This window comes from Heterocephalus glaber, unplaced genomic scaffold (genome assembly GCF_053883595.1).
Source record: "Heterocephalus glaber isolate CG9 unplaced genomic scaffold, H.glaber_assembly_v1.0 deba00001673, whole genome shotgun sequence".
In the NCBI taxonomy this organism is placed as follows: domain Eukaryota; kingdom Metazoa; phylum Chordata; class Mammalia; order Rodentia; family Bathyergidae; genus Heterocephalus; species Heterocephalus glaber.
In genome coordinates, this window is record NW_028258410.1 from 20097011 (window position 1) to 20115325 (window position 18315).

The window sequence follows — 18315 nt, forward strand, 5'->3', positions numbered from 1 at the left end:
ATATATAACAGCATCACTTTGTTGGAGGGTTAAATGAGATAATTTGCATAATTCATGGAAACAGTGCCTGCCACATGGTTAGCTGTTGAGGTTGGTTATTGTTTTCTCCATGCTAAAATACAATTGTTTGCCTTGAGTGCCTTCTTAGTGAATTGACTCTTAGAGAATGAATCACCCTATCACCCCTCAAATTGAAGAGGTGCTATGTGCTAGGACTGGGTGGAAGTGCAGGGAAAGAGGGGGCAGGACTCAAGTAGGCAGCTAGGGCATGGCAACGCAGCTGAAGCAGGTGGACACCACTTGCCAGTTGAAGAGCCTTGTTAACCACGGCACAGAGCAGCAGTGCCTGGGCCTGACACAGGATCAGACCAAGCCCTGCACCTGGTACCAAATCTTCGGACACGAGAACGTGCGGGGCCTAGCACCTGACACCAATCTTCTAGCACGCGATCAAGTGGGACCACCTGGGTCAGCTCCCAGGGAAGGTATAAAAACATGGCAGGGAGGACCTTTGCGGTTGCTGCCCCTCTTGTTCCTGCTGTGGTCTGTGCTGCTGCCTGGGGCATAGCTTTTCTACCTCCAAAGTGCCCTTTTTCTCCTTGGGTACTTCTGTGCTTCTTGCCCTTTTCTTATTTCTACCCCCCAAAAAATATACTCTTACCTTTACCAATTATCCTATGAATTCATTGAGCAGGCTGATGGGAACCTGCAAAATGCTGCTGGTGGCTACTCAGCCCCGTAGCCCTCCTGGCTGTGTGGGATTTCAGACTCAAAGACACAAGCAGATGAGAAAGCACCAAGGCAGGGTGGAGTGGCGGGGGGGGGGGGGAGACAAGATAGGGTGGAGGACAGTGACCTCAAGCTGTGCTCAATAAGGGGCTGAAGGAATAGCTGGGCAAAGGCCCTGAGGCGGCTCTGCAGCTCTGACTCTGCAGGGAGAGGGGCAGCAGAAGGGTGGCTGGGAGAGGGAGGTGGGCAGGGAGATGTGGATCTGGCTCTGTCCTCCCCCTTGACTCTTCCCTCTCCCCAAGTGCAGTCCTTGAGGCTTAATTCAGGGCAATTTGATAGTGAATCAGCGTTGGCTGCTAAGGTCGAGAGCCATTAATATGGACATGGGCTTCTGGGAGCTATCAGGCAACAGGAGGGAGGGATGGGCCAGGGACAGCAACACAAACGTGTCCATGAGGCCAGGGAGCCATAAATCTGTCCCAGACCAGAGGGAAGCAGCACAGCTGGCCGGGAGACTGGGCTCTGGTCGGGACCAGATGGCAAAGAGCCAGAGGGGCCTGAGGCTAGGGCATTGGCTACTCAGAGAAGCCTTCCAGCCAAGCTATCTGTAAGTCTCCTCTCCACCTCTAGATCTGGGGGCTTTAAAGGGAGGGTGTTTTTAGAGGAATTTGAAGGAAACTGACGTGCTGCACCTCAAGCCCTGAGTTTGGAAATCTTGGTTTCTGACCTAGCCTCAATTAGGTGGAGCAGGAGACTCACATTGAGTAGGCTGGGCAATCTGGGACTTTGGAGCCCTGTGTCCCACCAGAAAGACAAACTCCTTGGTGTCTCTGGGACTCGGTTTACCATGTGGAAAATGGCAATAAGGGGAGTACTTAACTCATGGCCTGAGACCATTTTTTCAAACAATTCCTTCTAGAAACATTTACTGAGTGCCTACTACGTCCTGGTCTGTGTTGTAAGCCCTGACAAAGAGTTTACTGGGAGCTGATCAGCTGCCAGGCTCTGCAATTAGATCTTTCTATGCTTTGCTTCACTCCACCTCCCCAACAGCCCCAGGGATAGCTGTGCTCCGCTCTGAGTGGGGAAGAGCCTTCTACAGGCAGGGCTGGGATTTGAACCTGTGCAACCAGGCCTGAGACCACGTCATCACCCTCACACTTGGCTTGTCCCTTGTGTTTAATCGAGTCAGAGCAAGCAACTGCTTCCAGCCCTGTCTGACAAACATAGAAACTGAGGTTCCAGAAGGCTGGCAGCTTACCTGATGCTGCATAATGATTAATTCTTGGGCTTTTTTGTTCCACAGAACTCTGGGGGATGTCCATGTCTCTTATTTCGGAAGCCACTCTAGGGGGGACATGTTCCTGGGGCAGGATTTTCTGTGGGCTCAGCTGCCCCTGTTCCCTAGGGAAACCCAGCTGGAGACAATGCGGTGGTTACCTGATCCCCTTCCCTGGCCCTGGTGCTACACGTGTGCAAAATACCTTCTAGCCCAGCTCACGAAACCTCTCAAGGAGTCTGATAAATGACTAACAGCATATTGGTACTGTCTCACCAGCCAGCCACCCATCATTCCATCCATACATTGCCTGTCCGTCCATCCATCCACCCCCTATTTGTCCGCTCTTCCCTCTGTACAATCACTCATCCAGTGGCTGGAGTGTTCTAGGACCAGAAAAGTAGTCAGCATGAGCTTGTGAGATGGTGGTGACAAAGTTGGCTAAAACTTGGAAACAGCCCAAATGCCCATCAACTGGAGACTGGATAAAGAAAATGTTTTTCTATAAAATGTAGTACCACTCAGCCATAAAAAATGCGAAATTAGAGACATTTCTAGCTAAGTGAATGCACATTGAGGTAATACTCTCAAGTGAAATAGGACACAGATGTGTAAATACCGAATAGTTTCTCTGGTGTGAGAAACTGGAAGTGTAAATAAGGACTAAATGTATAATAGGTCATGTGAAATAGGAAGGGGCAAAGGGGAGGGAAGTGGGAGGGCTAAGGGAAAGGATAGAAGGGAATGGGATTAATATGAGAAAATGGAAAAATAGGAACAAAATCTTTGTAAATAGGGCTGGAGGGGTTGAAGGGAGGGCTGGGCAAGGGTGAAAAACAACCAAGAGAGACTATGTAAAGGTGCAAATTTCCAATGATGAATGTCATTATATTGTATACCTAAAATGTACTAATGATTAGAATGAATAATCGATAATGTAAAATAGGAATAAAAGGTCCAAAGGGGTAGGGGGTAGTGGGAGGCACAGGGGAAAGGAAAGAAGGGAAAGGAAAAAATGATGAGAAATGGAAATAAAGTCTTTGTAAATAGGGAAGGGTGGAGGGCGTGAAGGGAGGGCTAGGAATGGGGAAAAAATAAGAACCAAGATGCATTATGTAAAGGTACAATTCCCAATGAGAAATGTAATTGTGTTGTGTACCTACAATGTACCAATAAAAGAATTTAATACAAAAAAAAAAGTTGGAGAAGCAGACTGGGCCCACGTGCAGATTGATGACCACGGTATTAAAAAAACTAAAAACTCAAGTTTGCTTAGACTCCCAAACCTAGCCCTTTCTAGCTCAGCCCAAGACACTCCCAGCCCGGGCCCTGGGAGCTCCCGGGGCTCCAGCACATGCAGGCTGGGGGTGGGGTGGGAAGGGAGCTGGGTCCCCAGCATGGAGGCGCCAACCTGATTGCCACTCGCTGTCCCGTCTGTCAGCCCCTGTGCCCTGCCCCGTGCACTCTGCTTCTCCCAACCCCAGAAGGTAGGGCAGTCTTGGGGGGTGTTCATGGCCCAGCAGATAGAGGGAGGCAGGAACCAATGGGAGCCCCTGCTTTGCCGGTCCAGCTGAGGGAGGCTCCCAGGGGGATGAGGTGGCTTGGGCTCCAGGTCCTCTAGGCTCAGGCAGAAGTGAGAGATGCTCAAAGCACAGGCTCTGGAGCCAGAGGACCTGTCTCCTCCACCTCCCCTCCACTCACCACTGGGGGACATTTAACAAATCACCTGTCCCTTAGTTGATTAATGCTTTAGTTTCCTCATCTCTAAAATCAAAATAACTTCTTCTTCCTTGGGTTGTGGGCCCATTCAATATGAAAAATAGTTCAATAAGACCCTAATGCATATTAAGCCTTCCATAGATATTAACTCTGTGATGCTTTAGTGCAGAATGGCAGAGTGAAGGCCTCAGAAAATCCACTCCATCAAACAGCGACAAAAACAAACAAAACTCCTATCAAAATCCACTTTTTCAGAACTCCGAGCATTGACTAGAGGCTTCGAATGGAGTATTCAAGAAAAACGGCCAAATATCAGGAAGAACAGCAAGCTTGCTTTTCACTTGCCCTAACCCGACCCTCCCTCTCCCCAGTGCTGTCATAGCCTTGAAAACCGAACTCCTGCAGTGAGCGCAGCTGTGAAAAGCAGCACCCAGCAGCTGCTGGAGAGGGCAGAACAGCCATTGGGAAGATGTACGAGCACCTGAGAAAGGGAGTCAGCCTCCCCAGTTACCAGGGAATAGGAATCCAGACCACAAGAAGGAGTTGCTTCACCCCACTAGGAAACTGTGATTAAAAAGGCAGACAGCAGCAAATGTTGGGAAGGAAGTTAAACCAGAAGCCCCTGACACTGCTGGTGGGAGCAGAGAGTGGCACAGCCACTTTGGAAAATAGTGTGACAGTTCCTCGAAACATAGGGTTCACTCCATCCACAATGTCACTTCTAAGATCCCTCCCTGAGAGGAGGGAAAACATACGCTTACACTAACACTTGTAGGCAAATGTCAAAACCGGAAGCAACACAACTGTCCATCAGCGGATGAGTGGGTAAGCAGTGAAAATCTGGGGGTGTAGTTTGGTGAGAGTTTGCCTAGCATGTGTGAAGCTCCGAGTTTCATCCCCAGCACGGGAACAAAAAGTGCTACATGCCTTCCATGGAAAATTGTTCTACCGTAAAAAGGAGTGCAATACTGGCAAATCCTACAATGTGAATGAGCCCTGAAAACATACTAAGTGAAAGAACTCCGTCATAAAAGATCACATTGTATGATTCCACTTACATGGAATGGGCCTATAAGCAGACCCATACAGACAGAAAACAGCACAAGCTGCTCAGGGATGTTGGCCAAGGATGGGGAGTGAAGGTGAACGGGAATAGGGTTCTTCTGGGATTTCCATGAGTATACTAAAAACCAACAAAATTGTATACCTTAAAAGGTGTGGTGAACATTGCAGTATGCAAACTACAGCTCTAAAAACTCTTAAATTCACATCTAGTTCAGGCACCATGGTGTCTCACCTAGTCTATTCAGGAGCCTCCCTGTGGGTCTCTCTGCTGCCACTCTGCCCCCTTCCATGCTCCCCCTCAGTGGACAGAGTTGATATTTGAAGCCAGAAGCGTGATCTTATCTGTCCTCCAATGAAAGCCCCTGTGGCTTTCACGGTTCCCCATTCACCCTTCTCTCTTAGCTGGGGCCACTGCATGTGCTGCTCCCTCAGCCCAGTGAGCCTTGCTGCTGGCTGATCCTGTCTACTCTCAGATCCAGCTGCCTCCCCAGGGATACTACCTGGCCATTTCTGGATGTTTCTTAAGATAATTCTGTTCCCCACACTTGTCCAGCCCCTGTTCCCTCACTAGTCAGAGTCCTGCAGCCAGAGGGAGGTCTGGCTTGTCCCTGTGCTGGCAGCCGCCGCCTCTACACCAAGGTCACGCACCTAATAGGTGCTCGGTCAACACCTGTGCATGAATGGTGTCCCAGGCATCAGTGTAACCAGGAAGAGCCCAGGTCCCTGCTGGGCCAAGGCTGTGACTATGTCCTGGACAAGACACTACCTGTTCATGTGGGGATGAGCTGGAGAGACTCCTAGCAAGCTGGTGCAAAGGAACCTAGTTTACTTGGCTTAAGTATGACAGTTCATAGTTAGGAGCTTCTCCCTGTGTGGCTTTGGAGAAAAAGTGCTCTGGTCTATCCTGTAATTAGCACCACTTTGCAGCTGAAGAAAGTGAGGCTCTGGGAGGTGCACTGACTTGTTTGAAGTAAGTTTGAGACAGACAGAAACTTGCACTTGATCGTCATTCGTTCACCCTTTCACTCAAATATATACAGATGCTCCCTGATTCATCATGATTCAATTTAGGAGTTTGTGACTTATTGACGGTGTGGAAGCGTTTGCTTTCAAGCATTCTGTTTTTCATATCAATACAGTAATCAATAAATTACAGGAAGTCTTCAATGTTTTATTATGAAATAAGCTTTGTGTTAGAAGATTTTGCCCCACTATAGCTCATACAAGTGTTCTGAGCATGCTCAAAGTGGCTGGGCTAAGCTGGGAAGTTCAGTGGTTTAGTTTAGTGGAAGTTTAGTATTAAATGCATTCTGGATTGCAGAGGTGATGTTCTAGAAGGCAAGATGGACAATGACTTCAGATTGTGGTTTGTGTGAGAAGGAGATGAACTATGACAGAGTGTGTGTGAAGGGGGCAGGTATTTCAGCTATGCCAGTCACTGAAGGCCTTACTGAGGACACTTGCCTGAGCTTTGGGAATATCCTTCCAGGCACGGGGACCAGCTGAGACAAAGGCACACCTGTGGTGACTGTTCAGAAAGCACTGAGGAGAGACCAGTTGGCCAAAGGCAGAATAAGCTGCAAGCTGGTGGGGCTGACCATGCGGTGCTTCATAGACTGTATGAAGATTTGGGTCTGGCCAAGGAGACAGATGAGCATGTTGGGCCATGGAAGAGTGCAAAGTATCTCTTCTGTGTCACATTAAACTCCCGGGCAGGGTCGGGGATTTAGCACAGTGGTTCCGCCACCTGCCTTGCAAGCAGAAGGTTCCGAGTTCGATCCCTGCTACCAAAAAAACCACAACACTCCCAGGGAGTCCCCAGTCTGCATTCATGGAGGGTGAGTTTGAGTTGTGTCCAGTACTCACCTGTGGAGACTGTTCTTGGACTCACAATCTGGTGGCGGGACCTGGCCAGGGTCACCTGAGGCCAAGCCCTGCAGAACAGAACAATCAGTTCTGCAGACACTTAGAGAAAACTTCTCTGCTGCACAGGGGGAGCCAAGGGGGGAGTGAGGGTCAGCACTTGCCAAGGACACTTGCTCCAGTGGATCAACCAGGGAGCAGTGCTAACAGAACATCCTTGCAAGGGATATTCAAGAAAGGACCACTGAGGTAGAAGCTGAAACTGGACTGTTAAAGTATATGGTGAAATTCAGAAAAGGAGGTGGCGAGGTTAACCCCAGGAAGGCTCACTACAAGGGCAAAGGTCAGGAGAGGAGGGACAGACAGCAGCGAGCAGAGGAAGGGGCGAGAGGCGAGAACCTGTGGCCTGCTGGGCCGTGGCACTTGGTGGTGTAGGGTTGTGATCATGAAAGACTTAAAATGCAAGCTGTGAACTCTTAGCCTGACTCTGAAAACTTCTAGGAAGCCGCGTATCCATCTAAACTGGGGGCTCTATTTCCTAGGAAGAAGATGCCAAATGGTTTGGGCAATAAGCAGTTCCTGCTGGACCCGATTTTCTCTCTTCTAGGATCTTTAAGGAAAATTAGCACCAATGTTCAGCAATGTCCTGAAACAACCCTTCTATGACTGGTTAACTCACCATGACTTTTCACCCAGCAATTCATCGAGGACCATTTTTGACTGAATAAAATATCTGATTCCCACTACCTCCAACAGGCCCAATGGATTGTGTCCTCATTACAAAGAGATTTTCTGGATGCCCTCGAACTCTCCTTGCCAGTGCCTCTATGTATAAGGCCACACTGACCCCATCTCCCACTGAGTCCTCACTGCTTACCTCTCCCTTGAACAATGTCCTGTGCTTTCAGGGACAAACTGTGAGGCCCCTTAGCTCTTATGCTAGGTAAACCAGGAAAGTGCTCATGGGGCAGGAGTGAGGTGAAGAGGTAGCTGCATGGTGCAGAGACATTTTCTCTTGGGATCTCGGATCCCAGGTGTTGGAGAAAGAGCTGCAGGGAGGAGGGGATAGGTGCACCTGAGCTCTTCACACACCAAGTCCATGCCTCAAACAGCAGCGTGGTGTTGGCAATTGCTCATTCAGTAAAGATTGAGACATAATTCCAGCCCAAGATGGCTTGGCATGTGCAGGCAGAGGTGATGCTAACTCGGAGTAGGCCCAGCTCTCTTCTGGGACCTGTGCTTCCCCATCTCTAGCTCAGAGGTCCCTTGGCTGGAATTTTCAATTTCACAAGGCTAAGATTTTTTTTCCTCATTCTATTTTCTATGGAGGGTAGACTTTATCTTAAGGGCTTCAAACCAGCTCTGTGAGCCAGATATAAGGGGACAGGGGAGCAGAGAACTAAGATATGCTGGAGGCCAAGTTACCTGTAGCAGGCTCTGGGCCTGATGGAGAGACTCCAAGTCCCTCAGGCTTCCAGAAAAAAGTTAAGATCCAAAGGCATTCGAGTTGAGATTTTTTGCTTAGTATCCAATAACAGCAGGAGTTAATTTTGAGAGAGAAACCCCTGCACAGTGCCAGCCAGAGAGAAGGCCAGGGGTTCATGTTAGGAGCAGCCCTCAGAACCAGATTGTGGGTGGCTCATGGCACAGTTCAGCCCACACTGCCCAAGTTCATATCCCTGCTCAAGTACTCGCTGGTGCAGCCTTGGGAAGGTTACTCTGCCCCTCTGTGCCACAGTTTCCTCACCTGAAAATAAAACTATTCCTAGGATGCACCTCCCAGGGTTGCTCCAAAGAGTCAATGAATCATACAGTCACATAGTTAGAATGGTGGTTGGCGTACAGGCTGAGCCTGTATGCAGCTGGAAACCATGGCAGAGTCCATCCTGATTTTTGGTCACAGCTATGTTTTCCAAAGAAAAATACCAACAAGTTGTGGCACACGGCCTATACTCCCAGCACTCGGGGAAGCTGAGGCAGGAAGGTTGAAAGTTCAAGCCCGGCCTAGACAGCACAGCAAATTTGCTAAGACCTTGTCTCAAAATAGAAAGAAGGGGGGAGGAAGAGCTAATGTAACTCAATGTGAAGACCCTAAGTTCAGTCCCCAGTGTGTCTAAGCAAGTGGTAGGTGAGGCTGGGTGTTGGGCACCCGTATGGCTTTTACTATCACACAGGCTCTCCCCCTTGAGCTAATCACATGTTGGTGTGGGCAATAGATTACTTTGATTGGTCAGCCCTGGGACATGGTTTGGATTCAGCTCCCACCAATCAGCCTGAGTGACAGTGGAGAGAGTGTTCTCTAGAAGCAGGCAGAAGGGGGCACATGGGTACAAAGCAAGTCAAAGCTCTGCTCCCATCACTCCCTTCTGCAACCATAGGTTCCACTGGACCTGTGTCACAGTGCACAACCATGGTGGCACAGAGGATGAGTGATTACTTGAAGACAAGACTTAGCCCCTCTGAGCCTCATGGCAACTGAACTATCTTGACTGAGAGCACATTGGGGAGACTCCCAGGAGCAGCCCTGAAGCCTTTAGCTTTTATTTAGAATTGAGTGTAAGTGAAAAAAGAAGAAAAACAGTTTGGGCAAGGAGCTGTCTCAAGGCTAAGCGGAAAGTGGAAGGACAATGGCCAACAACATGCTTCACTAATCTAAGTTCTTGTTTGACCATTCATTTCTCATAGAGCCTGTGGGCTTTTGCCCCAAAGTGTTTAACCATTTACCCTTTGGGCAAAGCCCCCACAGGCCTGAGATCTGTAAGGAAACTCCTGGTCTTTAACCCAGAAGTGAAGAAGTGAGACCTTTCCAGATTCAGATAGCTGAGAAGAAAATGACCCCACCCTTTTGTGCATCCCCAGCCTTCAAGCCAAGGTTGGAGCGTGGAGGGAAGAAAGGCCTTTCCATCAGTTAACCCAGTCCTTAGTGAAACAGGAAGGGGAGGAAGCTCTGTTGTTCCCAAGGTTCATTTGAAGGGTGTGATTGTGCAGGGATGCAGTAGAGAGGATTCTGTGTCTCAGGGAGCTAAGCGCTCCCAGCATTTCCCACCATCTCCCACTGTGCCTTCCTCTGGCCTGTAACCCTGTCTGTATTGATTTATTAAATGTTTTATTTGCATACATTTATGTGTTTTTCCCTATACATGTATTAAATGTATACTGGATGGGATGTTACTATTTAATGGAGACAGAGTTTTAGTTTGGGGAGATGAAAAACGTTTTGAAGAGATTGTGGTGATGGAGCCACAGCAATAGTGCACTTACTGCTACCAATCTATGCACCTAAAAATAGTGACAAATTGCATGACATGTATAGTTTACCACAGCAAAAAAATTTAACTCCCAGAAAGAAAATGGATACAAATGTCACCATTATAAAATGGGAAAGCAGAATACTTTCCCTCAACAGAAAAGCGTAAAAAGAAAAACAATGAAAACAAAACATTCACTGTAATTCTAGCCTAACTGTCACCTGCAGAATGCCCTGAGCCTGAAGAAATGACCCTTATTTTTCAAATAAGTATTAAAGGGATACAAAAGCAATTAAGATATATATATGTGCCAAACTTTGGCTTTCTCCTTGATAAAATCAACCAGATTGAATGAGAACTGATTTGGGAAAAGCCTTTCTTGGTGCAGTCGATGGTATTCTGATGCAATGTCTACCCAGCCCCTGAGTCATCTTTGACTCTACTACTACCCTAACGATTTTTGAATGTCTTCCATTAACTTCCTAGGAAGGCCAAGGGTGTACTACTGGAGTTGGGTGACCTAAGAGGATGGGATATTTGGATTTCCTCCTCTTTCTGTCATCAATCAGTTGAGAATTCTTTTCCTCAGTTCAATTGGACAACGCCACTCAGCAAAGTGCAGCTCTGGGCTCTGAGTGCCAGTGCCCCGGCTCTGAATGCTGCAGCTCCTGGCCACTCCTTTCAGCTCCTCGGAAGCCCATGCTCCTAATTCCCTTTGGCAGCTTTCTGGAGATCTTCCAGCTGCTTTCACTGTCTCTCTGGGGTTCTCGGTAGGCGTCTGCCAAGCGCTGCTGATCTCTGCTGATTTCTGCTCGTCCATTGCTGGTGGTCATGGATCTCCATTAGTTGCCGCTGTTGCCTGCCACTGATCTCTGGAACTCTTCAGAGCTAGCAGTCCTGAGTGTTAGCAATCCCACACCAACTAAGGATCATGAGTAGATTTGTACTACTCTACTAGACCATGCATGTGAGGCTTTGTTAGGACATGTGCTGTGGTACAAGGGGGTAGTGCACAGGAGGAAGCCTGCTTCACCTGACCTGAGGAGCATGAGGAGGATGCTACTCATAGAGACAGCATCAGCCTGTGCATACACAGCTTTGTACACTTCTCAGACCTATGTGAGGATGACAGAGTAACGGCGGGGGGGTGGGGGGGTGCTACAGCACAGAGTCCTTTGGGATTGGTCTGACTTTCAAGCTTATTGCAGCCAAGGCAGACATTTCTTGGAGTAGCTGAGGGTATCCAGGGCGGCAACAGTGTCACGGTGCAGAATTTCTGGAGAAGGTGCTGCTTCATTGGCAGCTTCTGTGTCTCTGCAAAAACAGAGGGACTGAAAGCAACTACTACTAACTGCCACTACTTTTGCAGTCTTCAGGAGGGCTGGTCCTGTTGATGACAAACTCTTAGGTTTAGGGATTTGGGGAGATCGACAGTGGGCCCCAGGGCCTCCCAGTCTTTGCCCTGTCAAGTACATTTTTCCTGGCCCTTCCTCAGAAGGCAGGAAACATCTGGAGCAGAGGGAGCAGTGTGTGTGTGCACACATGTGTTGTAGCTGTCAGATCACACTCCCTTCTCTAGATGTCAGAGGGGAAAGGAAAGCATAGAGCCTCATTTTTCCCCTATTTCTCTTCTTTCCTCCGTAAAACCAAATGGCTCGGTGTTGACTTGTTTTCATCTTGGATGCTCTATAGACGTTGGGTTTTCATTTGACAAAAGCAGTCTGTTGCTTTTAAAAAAGTTTGGACACTTGCTCTGGATCTGGGAGATGGCTCTAACTTTCAGATTCCTGATTCGCTGCAAGTGTGATCATTCTCAAACCTAATATGCCCATTTCCTTTTATTTTTTTCTGCTATGACATGTTTTCCAGACTAGGCTTTCCTTGTCCCTAATCTGCCTCCCTTTTTCCCCATAATCCTATTTCCCTTGGTGAGTCGTCCCTCCCCTACTCTGTTTATATCCTTGGCTGAGCCTAGGGCTGGGCATATGACCTGGCTCTTGTCAATCAGAAGTTTTGATCCCATGACCATAGAGGTTGGCAAAGATATGGTTATGTGGCCCAACGACAATTAATGAAGTCCACTTCTCAGATCTTGGCTGGAGTCACTGGAGGAGCTGTTCATGCTTTCCCTTGTTATTGCTGAGAAGTTGTAACACTGAGCTGAAGCAGCTGTGAGTTACCTTACTACAGCTGAGCATCTATCCTAGCTTAATCCCCACCCTGCTTCAAATTTGTGACCCAGTGAAATCCTTGGTTGGCTTATTCCAACTTGAACTGGATGTTCTGCCACTTGTGTAACCAAAGAATCTTGATTGCCACTAGACCCTCTTTCTCATGAACCCTCCCTTGAAGCTACCGTCTGATTTCTACATGCTCTTGTAAATGGTAACACAAAGCATTGAACTTGGCGAGGACCCAATTTTTAGGTTTTGGGTGAGTAGATGTTTTTCCTTGGGGTCCAGGGAAGTAGGCCAGAAATCATCAATTCTATGTTGACCTCAGACACTTTCTCTTCTCTGTTGCTTTGATGTTGTTGAATGTAAAAAAGCCTTGTGTGCTGTTCCATAGACATAGGAACTGTGCATCGTCCAGCCTGCCCAAAGTCTGAGGTCTGTCACCAGCTCAGCTCTGCCCTTTTGCAAAATACTGGGCTTTTTTGTCACTGAAGATGTGTGTTCATTGCTCACATATCTGGCTGTCACATCCAAAACCAATATTTTATTTTTGGCTTAAGGGCCCATCTCAACATAAACATCTGAGGGCCCGAATGTTGCTCTAACAGCTTGACAGTTCTGTAGGTGTAGAGCTGGCTGTCAGCCAATCCAAATTTTTCTGCTGCTTTCTCTTACTATAAACAGGGCCTTTGAAGAACTGTGGATTCATTGAATGAACAAATGAACTTGTTTACATAAAACATGCAGGAGGAAATTTCCACTGTGCTTCAACATATAATTTCAGTCTGTTTTCTGATGGGCCTGCAATTATGGATATTGTTTTCCTAGACGGGGCTGCTGTCTTCTGTACAGTGGCTGAATTCTTCACCCTGGGCTGTAAGATCGGAATTTGGTAGTGGAGCTGGGGAGTCCAATTGGAATTCTACTGTGTTGGTTTCTGAAGAAGGGACTTTTGAGTGGGAAGACCCCTGCCCGGTTATATGAAATAAAGAAATGGAAATAAGTTGAAAGCACAATGTATGATTGTTTTATCAAAGGCGGGGGGCCAAAATCTTCTGGGGAACTCTGATGCTCCACCCCATAGAGGTGTACCCCAAGCCTTGTGATTTATATTAAAGGTAGAAGATAAAGTGAGCAAGGAGGGCACGCAAGACAGGGCTGATTAATGACAGTTTTATGTTATTTGGGGAAAATAAAGGTTGCTTTTCACAGGTGTTTGAATGGAGCCCTATCACTCAATTAGCTGATGACAAATTGCCCTAGAGCAAGGAGGACAGGGTTTTCAGAAGATGGCTTGTGTGAGGATGTGAACTCCAGAGACAGAATATGCTGGTGGGGAAGGAACAGACGGAGGTGAGGGCAGCACAGGGGAGTGGGGAAGGAGGTGGCCAGGGATATGGGCCCTCAGAGGACATTGGTGCGTCCGTCCATGGGGGTGGGAAGGCCTTGCTAGTTGGTAGGGATCAGGATCGCTGAGCTTGACAGGAAGTTCTCTGGCTCCCTCCCCACTGTCATGAGTCACTGCTTTTCTTCATGGGCTGGTGGTGAGCTGGTTTGGTCAGTGACGGGGAAACAGTAAAGTCTACTAATAAAATCCATGAATAGTCCATCCTACTTGGGTTCAAATTTATCACTGTTTATTTTGAAATTCTTATCTCTGGGATTGTTGCCTTCATGAACACCAAAACTTAATCCAGAGTTTTACAGAAAACAGCCTTTCAGTTGAGAGCCTCCTTATGTTCCTCCTGCTTGCTAGATAAAAGCAAGAGCGGTAATAATGCTAACACTTAGTGCCAAGCACGGCTTGAAGCGTTTTTATCTGATTGAGACTGTGCAGCAACTACATCAGGACCGTGTTTAGTCTGTCTTGCAAAAGAGGAAAATGAGGTACACAAAAAACTGAATCATCGTGACCAAGGAGATGGAGCCAGGATTTGAACCTTAATGGATGTGAATGCCCTGGGGTGAGACTGGAGAGAGCAGAAGAGCTTTGCTAGGCACATAAGTCTCCTCTGGATGCAGGGCGGTGAGTGAAGTGTTTCCAGATGAGGGGCAGCGTGTCAGTGGGTGGGATAGATACAGGGCGAGAGAGAATTCTGAACTAGGAAGGAGGTACCTGGATGGCCATGGAAGGAGAGAACACAGCTGTTGCCTCTGAGCTATGTGTCTGAGAGCAGTCATGGCGGACAGGGAAAGGGCTGACGAGAGCCATTCGAGGTGGCTGAGGGATGGAAGGAGATTGTGGACCAACCAGCTGCTTCAGAGTTGTAGTCGAGGAGAGAAGGGTGAGGGAAAGGGTCAGAGGAGGAAAAGTAAAAATCATCGTTGAGAGGGAAGAAAGGACCAACGAATCTCTGAAGGAAAAATGTGTACCAAAAATCCAAACTAAAATTATTTGAAAATTTTTTCTAAAGTTAACTTATTGAAAGAGCATTTTGCATCCTGAAAATAAAGACCAAATCAAGTAAAATTATTAGATGTTAAGGAAAATTGAAAAGTTTCTTTGGACACATGATTGAAAAGTCCAGAGTTGGGGGGGCTGGGGATTTAGCTCAGTGGTTCCGCTGCCTGCCTCGAAAGCACAAGGTCCCGAGTTCCATTCCTGGTACCAAAGAAAAAGTCCAGAGGGGAATGGATGGATTTCAGGGGTGGGTAGATGGCACTGGACCTGGCCTCTCCCACTTTCTCCTGTCTCTGTGTCTATCATGTGGCTTCACATGTAGGCAAAATACTTCCATATGGTGTTTCCAAGAATATCTCCGCTTACATCATAAAAGCCAGCATAAAAAGAGAGCATCTATGACACTCTCAGTAGCAGTTGAAGGAGTGTGTTTCAGTGGATGAGGTGGGGCTGTTATATCTGGGTTATCTGCTCGCACCTAGTCAGCCCAGGACACCTCAGTGGGCTGAGAGTAAAAGAAAAGTGGTTTCCCAAGAAAAACACTGTTGGTCCTTAAAAGGAGAGATGAATAAAACACAGGCAAAACAACTTCTGTCCACCAAAATTATCCTTAGCTTGGCTTTTCCTGCCCCTGAGTTTTGGTTCTTAACCTGGGAAGAGCCCCCAGCATGGCACGAGAGGGAAGGAAATGGGATTCTAAGCACCACCTTGTTTCCCTTTTAATGGATGTGTCTGATCTTTGTCCTGGATCCCTGGGAGGGAGCTTGCAAGTTGGGAACATGTCCTTGTGTGAAGAGGTGGCACATCCTGACTCCACTAGGTGAGGACATGGGAATTCTGTGCTGAGACCCTCCCAGACCTTCTCCTTGGGCCTCTTCATTGGGATGACCCTGATCTGTCCCCTTTATAATAAGCCTAGAATCCTAAGTAAAACAGTCCCCTTTATCCATGAGGGATACATTCCAAGATGCCCAGCAGCTGCTGATACATGGATAGTACTGAATCTTCTGTGTGTATGTGTGTATGATAAAAGTTAATTTGTAAATTAGGCACAGTAAAACATTAGCACCAATAATAGAACAATTACATTGAAAGTTATGTGAATTTGACCTCTCAAAATACCTATTGTGCTACACTTGCCCTTATGGTGGTCTGATATGACACAATGCCTATGTGATAATGTAAGGGGAGTGATGTAGGCAATATGACAGTGTTATCACTGTGACAGATAATCTGATAACCATGATGGCTACTAAATGACTAATGGGGGGGTAGCATATACAGCATGGATACATGAGACAGAGGGATGATTCATGTCCTGGGTGGGATGGAGCAGGAGAGAGCAAGATTTTATCACTATTAAAGGCATGAAGTTTAAAACTAAAATTATGTGTTTCTGGAATTTTCAATGTAATATTTTTGAAAAACACAAGTAACAGAAAGCATAGAGAGCAAAAGAGCCAGCAAAGGGAGAGGAAGGCACAGCACTTTCCTAAGTGCTCTTTGGAACCTGAGTGGATCATATAGGAGCACCTGAATCGACAGGGTGTTGGTCAGAAGTGTGCGTGGCAGGCGAGGGAACACCAAAGTTGGAGCTTGGTGTGAAGCCAGAGCAGTCTTGTGGGGGGAGTGTGCCCTGACCTCGTGAAAAGGTGAGAACTCCAGGTGGTTAGCGTCGGAATCACTCAGTGTTGTAGCCTCCCTTCCTCACTTCTGAGTGGACTTCAAGTCAGGACTTGGAAGTGAATCCTGTGCTGAGATCATGCAAATGGATCCTTAGAGTGGAAAGGCTCAAGTGCGAAAGGAAACAGCAAGCAGTGGGATGGTGTCTGTCCACTCCATCTGCCCATTCTTCCACCAGTCCATTTCTCCATCTCTCCATACCTCCATCTGCCCACTCTTCTTTGCAGGGCTGTCCCTAGTTGGGACATGGCTAATGTAAGAGCTCCCATTGGCCACTGGTTCCCAGCTGACCTGGCTAATACTGGGTGACAGGAGGATGGAAAGTTGCACCCCTCACCAGGATTGGGAACGGCAGTGGCTGGGGGAGCCTTCATGAGCCCCAGTCTTACTCAGCCTGCCCCAGGTGGCCTAGACAACTGCCTTCTCAAGACACGGGGGCTAGAAGTGGGTGACAAATCCCTCCTGAAGCCCAGAGCCACTCATGTGCTGGTACCACGTCTCAGGGTCTGGGCCAGGCTTTTGGGATTTCCTGCCTGCCCCTCCTCTCTCCTTTCCTGTTTTCTTCTTAGGCTGGTGTCATCCTAGCTAGAAGCAGCAATAAGTTCCCATCCATTTTATCAGTTACCAGGATAGTAAAAGATATTGGGATTCATGATCAGAAGATTGGTATGGAATAAAAACTGCCTCTGACCTCCCCTTCTGCATTCTGTCTTTTTTGGAATGTGAGAATGGCAGGGAAGGGTACACAAGGACGAAGATGTGTAAGTGATTCTGGCTGGAGTCATTAATCTTGCCTAGACTTAAGCATTAACCACCTCTCACACATTTGCTTATACCCCAGCCCGTGTGCAGATCACTAACAGATCTATCACATGCATATTAACCAAGAATACTGGAAACTTTGTCCTGGAAATTCCTTGGGACAGGCCTTCTTCCAGTAACCAGAATGCCAATGTCATTAACAGATACTTTTCCATTTAGTGGCTAAATGGCAGGTCTGTGGGGATGGTACTGAACCCGGTTTGCTTTTATGGGATGGAAACCTGCTTGGCTCCATCTCCAGAAAGTTCAACTTCAAAATATTTGCTTTTAAATGGGTTAACTGTTTTCTCCTGACCACACTGAAGCTGGCTGCAAGGTAGGGATGGTTAACTGCATACTCCCTTTCCAGAGAAGAAAGCGATTCATCGGAGCCAGCTGGTGGAACACGCCAGGTTGGCCTAAGAGGCCTCCGAGGCAGCCAGAGCCACAAAAAAGGCCCAGCAGTGGCCTTGGCAGAGGGAGATGGTGAGAGATGCCTGGCTGCTCCTCTAACCCTCAGAAGGTGGCTTTGGTAGGTCAGGCCTGGCTCAGTGCCTCACAACGGGGTCAGGGTCAGGCTCCCTGTGACACACAACTGAGCATAAGGGAAGGCAGTGGATCTGGGGACAAACACAGTGACCAGTGACCACCACACCAGGCAATTTTTAATAGTGGGCCTTCTTAGAAATGAGGCCTCAGTGGGCAGTGTGTCAGCATGCATTTCTGAATCTTATGGTTCCAGAATAAGGAATTGTGCGTCAGATCTCACTTTCCCTTGCACTCTATTTCTTAGCCTACACACTCGGAGCAAGGAGGTGGCAACTCCAGAGGTGCCAGTTTCCACAGGGCACCCCCTGGCACACATGGTGTCCCACCAGGCACTTGCCGGAATTACAGTGACTTTATCTTTGTTCCGAAAGAGAAACATTGGGGTGGGCTGGAAGGTTCCCTCTCTCCTGCCAAGTCGCCAGGTGCCTCCTGAAGGATCCAAATTGGAACACTCGGCGCTCTAGGTATCAGTAGGACCACCTGTCCTCACCCACCCGCAGGGCACCAGGGACACCAAGCCTTTGCTCAGGGAGGCCAGGCGGCACTCTCAAGGCTGGTCTGTTGGAACCAGAGGTCAGAGCCCCTGTGACTTTCTCAGCATCACATTATGGGTAAGGATACTCTAAGTGGGGGTGGTGACTGGCTGCCCTTGCTGTCTACTGTCACCTCTCCATGCACTTTTGCATATCCATTATGTGCATCTCTCTGTGCTCAGTGAACACTGCTGGAGGAAGGTGAGGCGTGGGACAAGGCCCACCACTCCCAGGCTCACGCTCTACACCCCATGGTCTGCTTGATCTCACT

General features: G+C 47.9%; 1 long non-coding RNA gene across 1 annotated transcript in view; it reads left to right on the plus strand.

The window, feature by feature from the left end:
* Positions 1-451: 451 nt before the first annotated feature.
* The window catches only part of LOC147822198 (uncharacterized), a 48319-nt gene continuing 30455 nt past the window's right edge, over positions 452-18315 (plus strand). The window contains exon 1 of the long non-coding RNA XR_015446067.1: positions 452-1336. This is a non-coding gene — a long non-coding RNA (uncharacterized LOC147822198). The remainder of the gene's footprint in view (positions 1337-18315) is intronic.